At 38.4% G+C, this 8,026-nt stretch overlaps 1 pseudogene; it reads left to right on the forward strand.

The window, feature by feature from the left end:
- The first annotated feature begins 1,299 nt into the window (after positions 1-1,299).
- Positions 1,300-7,619, forward strand: LOC119303455 (annotated as a pseudogene).
- Positions 7,620-8,026: the final 407 nt, after the last annotated feature.

The raw sequence follows: 8,026 nt of genomic DNA on the forward strand, positions 1-8,026 counted from the left end.
CCCCCATGGATTCGTTCTGCAGGATATCATCCAGGGGAGTGTAGATTTGTTGTGCCAATTGAAGGGTAACCTGTTATTTCTGTTGTTGAGTTCACTTGCTGACTAACTACATCCATTTTACTTTGCGAGCCTACTTGAGTTTAAATTCCTCTAGTAGCAAGAGACTGGCGGTGTTTCTCAGTTGTTCCCCACAAACGGACCACCAAGTTGTAACTTCACTAGTCAGTATTGGTTTTCCCTAATTGGCGTGCCTATGTATCTAGTTGCCTGCACCAATAAAATTAGCTAGATCTGTGCAGTGCTTTTTATCTCGAGGGGCTCTGCACATGTCTATGTCATGTGAAATTCGCAGTGATTGTTTATAATTGATTCTTACTGGATGTGAGTGTATGACAACGATTTGCTGCAGTAAATGTGTCTCTTATGTTGTTCTTGATGCATTTCAAGACCGAGTGTGGCTGGTTGATGCCTGCTTGGTTGTATTTGAGCTGGCAGATTTTCTGCAGTAGATGTGGCCTTCTGTTGTTCTTGATGCACTTGAAGGGTGAGTCTGGCTGGTTGATGACTGCTATGATGTCAGCTGGCCTTCTAGCTAGATTGTATGTGCAACACACACTCCCTTTAGCATTATTAGCGGGCATGACTGCCAGCGTTCATCGGTAGCTAGTCTTGGCATCTCCAGTATTATATTCTCAAGAAACATCGTGTCTCTTTCTGTTTATTGAATAAAACTTAACACTGCCTATGCAACCTTCAACCTTCTTATTTCTGTCCAGTATTCTCCACCATGGATTTTAGTGGTTCTTCAATCTTCAATCTCTGTTATTTTTCATGTTCTTTCTCAGATAACGGGCTGTCGGGGCTCTTTCTGCAACCTTAGTTCATATAAATGTCACATATTTAAAGTTGTAGTCTGAATTAGGCTTCCCGATGCAATACTTTTCTGTTTTGTTCACCCCCCCACCCCCCAAATATAAGCTGTATTTCTTTTAATAATCAAACATTTATACTTTGGCCAAGATAATAGAAAGAAAATAAAATCAATATCTACAATATCAAATCATATCATTGCATGCATCATGAAATAATTTTCCATATTCTATTTATCTGGTATTGGTGCGGGGGCTTCTAGCACTGGTTTTGTCCTTTAATTTTTCTATTTCGTATTTTAGATGTTGATATTTTTTCTATAAACTTGGTCAAACCTAGGAAAGCTTGACTTTGAAAAAAATCAGTACACCTTATACTTTGGAGCGGAGGGAGTATGTTATATCATCCATCTGCTTTTCATGTATAGGTCAGCCAAAATTACCCAAAAACTTTGAGGAAGATACTTGGGCAATTTTGAAGGATGCCATTACAGCCATATTTCTCAAGCAGAAGCTTTCCTGCGATGTTGAGAAACTTTATCAGGTTATTCCTTGTTGTTTACCCCATAAGGTCTGATGCTCCCACGTTAATTTTTAAGCCTGGAATTTTTTTCTTCACAATAGGCAGCTGGTGATCTCTGTCTACACAAGCTAGGGGCAAATTTATACGAGCGAGTCAAGAAAGAATGCGAAATACATATATCAGCAAAAATCTCAGCATTAGTGGGTCAAAGTCCAGACCTGGTTGTATTTTTGTCGTTGGTGCAAAGAACATGGCAAGATTTTTGTGATCAGATGTTGATTATCCGTGGTATCGCTTTACTTCTTGATGTAAAATATGTCAAGAATGTTGCAAATCTTTCTTCAGTGTGGGATATGGGGTTGCAGCTGTTCCGCAAGCATATATCATTGTCTCCGGAGATTGAACACAAAACCGTCACTGGTCTTTTAAGATTGATTGAGAGCGAGAGGTATGCCTACTATTCTGTTGCAAGCTCTTGTGCTATATATAGAAATCTGGTGATCAGGTGTGTGTGTGTGTACATGTGTGGAGATGAACTACTACTGACCTACACCCGGCATAGGTTCTCTTATATAACCAGATGTCTGTTGCTTTCAAATAAATCCGCAGTGTTGCCAGCGTACGTATCTGAAGTAGGATTCATCTTATATTTGATTGGTTTTGATTAACTTAACTTCAACTATAGTCAACTTAATAATATATTTATCATATCCCCACATACCATATGATTGTGTAGTATTTTTTTTGATGAATCCTAAGCAACAATCCTTTTTGTGATCATTAAATCCTACTATCACCCCTTTAATTGGAATATCTATTCTGTGAAAAATGTGGATCAGGCGAATGATTCGTATCATGGTTCACACTGCTACTAATGCAAGTGAAAAAACACAAATGCTTAATGATGCATGTGTTCAATATGGGAAAATTCCAGATTAACAAATGTGTGGCCTATACTTTTTTTATTGTGATCCAAATTCATCTTAATGTCAATGGGTAAAGGCTAAATACGGTTACTGAATGTATTATGTCTCTCTCATCGCGTTCTCATGTTTTGATTCACTTGGATTTTTGTCACTGCATCTGTTATATGCATGCTCATCAAATAAACTAACACCAGCCTGTGCAGGAATGTACTTGTCTTCTCTTTCCTGGTCATAGAATCTGTGTTGAAATCCATTATTCTATTATATGTAATAGAGGATCACTGCAATTAAAATTTCTTATCAATTTATTTTATCTTTCCCTGGAAAACTGTTTATTCAAAGATTATTCTTTCCTGATCAGGCTTGGTGAAGCAATAGATAAGACATTACTTAGTCATCTTCTGAAGATGTTTACTGATCTTGGAATGTATTCCGAGACATTCGAAAAGCCTTTTCTTGAATGCACCTCTGAGTTTTATGCTACTGAAGGTGTCAAATATTTGCAGCAGTCTGATATTCCAGATTATCTAAAGCACGCGGAGGTAATGATTGGTTTCTTTTCTTCTCCATGTACTTTGTTCATACTGAACCATGAAAGTCAGGTAGCTTGCAACTGATGGTATTGCATGCGAGTTAATGCAGTCAAGGTTGCAAGAAGAACATGATAGGTGCATTCTGTATTTGGAAGCTAACACGAGGAAGCCACTTATAGCAACTACAGAGAAACAATTGCTACAGCGACACACATCCGCAATTATTGAGAAGGTGGGCATCTGCTTTTAGAATCGTAAGACCTTTTTTGTGGCAAGTAGCCTGAACAAGCATGGTAGAACAGTATTCTTGTTGGCTATAAGATCGATAAACCAATAAGGATGTTCACTTTCTCAGTATTATTTTTATTATGCAACTAATCTATTTTAGCTGCTTCTCCACTTATGAATCTTTGTGTTTCTTGGCGTTTATGTGTGGGGTCTCAGGGATTTACAGTGCTTATGGAAGCAAATCGTGTAACGGACCTGTCAAGGATGTACACCCTTTTTCAGAGGGTTGATGCCATTGAGATGCTAAAGCAAGCACTTAGTTTATATATCCGGGGCACAGGCCAGGGCATTATCATGGATGAAGAGAAAGACAAGGATTTGGTTCCCTTTCTTCTGGAATTTAAGGCATCCCTTGATAAAATATTGGAAGAAAGTTTTGCCAAAAATGAGGCTTTCTCCAATACTATAAAGGAGTCATTCGAGCATCTTATCAATCTACGCCAGGTGGGCCAGATTTTACCATTCTGCTTCATTATATGTATTTCTTTTTGTTGAGTACTAAGTGGATATCTTGTCATGCATATAGTTTGATGTAATAGTTCTTTTTCTTCTATTTTTATTGTTCGTTGGTCAAATATTTATTACTCTTTCCAATCATCATGGGAAGTTGTGGTCAGCATTTTCTTCTCTCTCGTCTATTACTATACAGCTGGGTACTTGTATGGGAATTGTTCGATGAAATTTGCAATAAATAATGTTTTCTTATACATGTCTTGAATTTTCACAGTAGTAAAATACTGATAAAAATTTGATGGTAAAATTGTATCTCAAACTGAATATCAAGCATAAAAAATCTGTGACAGGAGGGAGTAGTAGCATAGAGTCAAAAGACTGTCATCAAGAATCGTCCTCAGTAACCCTGTCACCAGATATTGGTTGTTATCCGCTTTCAAGCATTTGAAACGTTGGTAGGTTAATGTATGTAAAATATGTAATAACCCATATGGAAATAATGGTATTCCATTCGTCTTGAAGAAAGATGCTTCCATATCATTCTAATTTTGCTAATATATATTATTACGGTTAATTTATGGATATAGTGATGTGTTAGTAATTTTTTTTAGACGGGAGTATTGTTACACATACAATGCTCTACCGCACTGCAGCAGTTTGTACAAGGCAAAATGGAGCTCCATGGGGTATCTGTTCTTGAATGCAGTGTCACAATGTTCGTGTGCTGTCTTTCCTGTCATATCTTCTCTTTTGGGCCTTGCTAAATCCTACAATTGCTTAATTTACAAACATGGGTCATACTTTTAGTCTTGTACAGCACGCTTTATGTTTCAAGTCCTGGAAATAGCGTCCTGCAGAAATGTAGGGAAAGGCTGCGGTCAGAAGACCCAAAGTGGTCGGACTCTGCGCAAGCGGGAGCTACGTGCACTGGGCTGCCGTTTTTTTCAGTCAGTTGTGAGATTTGATAGGCATAAAGCATGATTTTGGATTTTATGTGATGCATTTTGATGCGCATGTTCTTTCATCACATTGTTAACTGGGTAAAATTGTATGTCGGTCTTAAGACTCTTGAGTACCCAAATTAGTGTACTTATAATTTCTGTCTCCTATGTTTTCTTTTCAAAAGATTAAGGCTGACAGCTTGTCCCCTAACAACAGAATCGACCGGCTGAATTGATCGCAAAGTTTCTCGATGAGAAACTTCGAGCTGGAAATAAAGGTACTTCAGAAGAAGAATTGGAGGGAATACTCGACAAAGTTTTGGTTCTGTTCCGATTTATACAAGTAAGTCTTTGAGCTATTTGATGCAATTATATCCATGGAACTGGTTGGGCTGAGCCTGACTGAAAGCAAATTCATATCAATTGAGGAAAAATGTAGAGATCATCCCAGTTTCTTTTGACACACATGTCTTCAGAACATAGCTTAACTAGGCTGCGGTCTGATGAGCTAGGAGCTCAGATATCTAAGATGCAACATGTACAAATCGATACCTAAATGAGTTTAAGCCCTACCCTCAAAGGTGATATAATTGGGCCTTCCCAGGCAGGGTGATGCTAGGCCAAATTCCAAGATGGCCCATAACGTACATTACAGAGCTTAGGCCCTAAAACTACTAGTACATAATGTGATAATCACTGCAAAGAACTGTTAACTGAGAATTAAATGTAACAAACCTAAATGTACATCCCTTTATTCTCTAGTGTAAATAAAATAAGTGTATTTTCATCATGGACAGGGAAAAGATGTATTTGAGGCATTCTACAAGAAGGATCTAGCTAAGAGGCTGCTGCTGGGAAAGAGCGCATCTATAGATGCTGAGAAATCAATGATTACAAAGGTAATAATTTCTTATCCGAGGGTTAAGCTACTATTTTACATGTGATCCAAATTATAATGATGTATTTGAGCAACATGTTGCTGTTTGCAGCTTAAAACTGAGTGCGGAAGTCAATTTACCAACAAACTAGAGGGAATGTTCAAGGTAGCATAGTTTTTGTCACTGACGATTCTCTTTTGTCCTGTCTTCTTCTGATGCTTGCTTATATACTATATCCATTTATACTATATATAATAATTTCTTCATATCTCAATTTGGTTCACAGGACATTGAATTATCCAAAGAAATAAATGATTCTTTCAAGCAATCATCTCAGGCAAGGACAAAACTTCCGACTGGCATTGAAATGAGTGTACATGTGCTTACAACAGGGTAAGTAACCTTTGCCCTCACATTTACATGCATTGTAAGAAGCACATTCCATTGATATGACAGTTGTCTAAAGTCTGAGTCTGAAACTGTTACTTGTATGGGCTTTATTATAAGAAGATCATGTAGCTGGTATCTGAATGCAATGGATTAGTGTTAGCATTTGCGGAGCATACTAACATGCAATCATTGATGTTGTCTTGATCATATATATGCGGTTCTGATAAATCAGTTGAATTGCAGCTACTGGCCGACATATCCACCGATGGATGTGAAGCTCCCACATGAACTCAATGTCTATCAGGTTAGTCTGGGCTGACTTGACATGGTCGCAGCAAATTTGAAGTCTGTTTTTGAACCCTTCTCTTTGACAGGATATATTTAAAGAGTTCTATTTGAGCAAGTACAGTGGAAGGCGTCTAATGTGGCAGAATTCTTTGGGTCATTGTGTATTAAAAGTAGAGTTCCCCAAAGGCAGAAAGGAACTTGCAGTGTCACTATTTCAGGTTGGATTATTGCCCCCTCCCCCTCTCGTGGTTTATCATGTGGTAATTATCTGAGAGCAATAACTAAACTCCGATTTTATTCCTTCTATTAGAGTGTAGTCCTGATGTTGTTCAACGATGCACAAAAGCTAAGCTTTGTCGACATAAAGGAGTCGACTGGTATTGAGGATAAAGAATTGAGAAGAACACTCCAGTCACTTGCATGTGGCAAAGTTAGGGTTCTCCAAAAGGTGTGACTCTTTTGTTTGTCTTTGACAAATTTTCGGCATGCAGCTTGGTTAATCATCATTTGTGTTTCAGACACCAAAAGGACGAGATATAGATGATAAGGACGAATTCGTATTTAATGAAGATTTTAGTGCTCCCCTTTATCGCATAAAGGTATATTTCCCCTTAATTTTCTTTGGATGAGAAGGGCAACTTCAGATGGCATCGAGTTTAAGTGTGTAACTAAGGTGCTGTTCTGTATTTGCAGGTGAATGCAATTCAGATGAAGGAAACAGTAGAAGAAAACACAAGCACCACTGAGAGAGTATTTCAAGATCGTCAGTATCAGGTGACTGAACTTGCAAACAGAAACTTTTGTGGTTTAACTGTCAGAATAGGCAGATAAATACACAATCAATTATCCCTGTAAGACTAGTAGTTGCATGGTCGATGTAGCTATTATGCTCTACATTTGCTTGCTCTGCTGATATTATAGTGCTTTATTGCTTATGGTAGGAAAGGTAGTCCTCTGTATAAAAGTCTTTCTGTAGAAATCTGATTGCCAGTCATGTCTTTGGTGTCTTACAATCTCAAAGCATAACCTGACCTGGTTCTCTTTATTATATGCAGGTTGATGCAGCCATAGTTCGAATTATGAAGACGAGGAAAACTCTCAGCCACACCCTTCTAATAACTGAGCTTTTCCAGCAGGTAACACTCGGAGTGATTGACATGATTTCCCTGCACCCTTTTCCCTGCCCAGCAATTTGACCTAGTATCTGGTCTCCATTTCCCCCCTTTCAGCTCAAGTTCCCGATTAAGCCAGCGGATATGAAGAAGAGAATAGAGAGCCTAATCGACAGGGAGTACCTGGAGAGAGACCGGAGTAACCCCCAGATATACAATTATCTGGCTTGACAGAAGCATTTCCGTGAAAGAGATGGTCATGTTAATTTTATTTTATTGTCAGAAACACACTGTGTAAAGTAATTGCGTATTGCTGTTCCTTGTTCTCTCACTTTGGGAGTTGTAGCAGTTGCATCTTTTCTGTATACGAACGAGTTTTGGATATAAAAGTTGGGCATCATGCGTACATGAATCCTCACATTTGTGATATTCCCTATAATTCACCACTACGTACACATATTATATGAATATCAGGCAAAACTAAAACTGACCCAGCAAAGCAACGCAATAGTTCTTCACCAAGTAGAGGGCAATTTACTTCAGATAGCAGATTTCACTGTTTTTTCAAAGCGAGCAGGTGCTCGTGCAAGATGAATGGATAAACCGCTTGCAAGAAAAAAAATCAGTAGATAAACGAAAAGAAAGACAACAGAAAAAGATTGGCCAAAAAAAAGACAACAGAAAAAGAGGGAAAGACCATATAAAAAAGAAGATAAAGAGAGAGATGGCGAGGCGCAGGCGTCGAACCCTTGCCCCCTTGAGTCAAAGAGAGAGATAAGCTCAAAGCGGCTAGCCATCCCGACACACGGAGATGTAGGATATTTT

Source organism: Triticum dicoccoides, chromosome 5A (assembly GCF_002162155.2).
Source record: "Triticum dicoccoides isolate Atlit2015 ecotype Zavitan chromosome 5A, WEW_v2.0, whole genome shotgun sequence".
Taxonomy (NCBI): domain Eukaryota; kingdom Viridiplantae; phylum Streptophyta; class Magnoliopsida; order Poales; family Poaceae; genus Triticum; species Triticum dicoccoides.